Source organism: Nannospalax galili, unplaced genomic scaffold (assembly GCF_000622305.1).
Source record: "Nannospalax galili isolate Female #2095 unplaced genomic scaffold, S.galili_v1.0 scaffold375, whole genome shotgun sequence".
In the NCBI taxonomy this organism is placed as follows: Eukaryota; Metazoa; Chordata; class Mammalia; order Rodentia; family Spalacidae; genus Nannospalax; species Nannospalax galili.
Window position 1 is genome coordinate 553,469 of NW_008337054.1, and position 1,357 is coordinate 554,825.

A 1,357-nucleotide genomic window follows, 5' to 3' on the forward strand; every position below is an offset into this window, starting at 1 on the left:
TTTGTTCCCCCACCCACCAGCTGAGGTCTTTAACTCTTCTTTTGCTTTCAGATCAAAAACACCTAAAATTCTTGTGCACCACTTCCTGGCCTCAGTACAAACTAGATAATAACTCTGTTTGGCCAAACACTGGAACCTTAGACCTCAATATTTTAAAAGATTTGGAAAACTTCTGCCAGCGTAATGGCAAGCAGTCTGAACTACCCAACATCCATGCCTTTCTTGACCTCTGTGCTAATCCCTCCCTCTGTGTCAAATGTTCTTCCCACCAGGTCCTCCTGGCTAAGGCAGTCTCACCAGGTCCTGAAACTCCAGGGTCCTCTGCCACTCTCCCTCCTCCCTCCCCCCCTGACTCTGCTTTTGATCCTTCAATAGCTGATAACCTGCTCCCTATCAGAGCCCTGCCCCAGGACCCCCGTGCTCCCGAGCCTAAGGCACAACCAAGTCCTGCCCTCCTATCACTATACCCTCCCTTGCCTTCCAATCCAAGGCCCAGCCCAACTCCCCTCCCTTCTCTACCTCAAACTCCCTCTCTGCAATCTTCCCCCTCCCTTCCTCAGCATTCTGAGTCTGAAACTCACTCTCTCAATTCCCCTTTAATCAAGGAAATCCAAAATCTTAAACACCTCATTACCAAATACTCCCTAGTCTCCCCAAGTCTGACTTCTACCTCAAATACCCCATTTACCCCTCCTGTATCTGCTTCTACTTCAACTCCAGACCCTGCCTCAGACGCCCCTGCCCATACATCCTCTCATGGAAAGGACACCCCTCCCATCTCTCCCACTTCAGCTTCCTCCCAGGACTCCCCTTCTCCTTCTCTTCTGCTTCCTCCCAACCCCTCTCCCGTGTCAACCCATACCCATTCCCACACCCAGTCTCAGCCCCTTTCCCATGGCATTTTTCCCCTCAGGGAGGTGGCAGGCGTGGACGGGATTGTCAAAGTTCATGTGCCTTTCTCTCTTGGAGATCTTTCTCAACTAGAGCATAAAATCGGTTCCTTTTCCACTAATCCTACTCACTTCATACAAGAGTATAAATATATTACTCGCAGCTATGATCTAACCTGGCATGATCTCTTCATGATTCTCCAGTCTACCCTCACCCTTGATGAGAGACATAGGGTCTGGACATCAGCACAAGAATATGCTAATGAGCTTCATTCTACTAACCAAGCTCACCCTATTGGCAGTGAGGCAGTTCCCCTTCAGGACCCTGGGTGGGACTACCAACCCCCACCAGGCGGTCAGACAGGACCTTCCCCAGGTAGAGCAGCCAGGGACCACATGATCACTTGCCTCCTGACAGGTCTACAGAGAGCTTCGCCCCCTAAGGTAGTTAACTTTGAAAAGCTTAG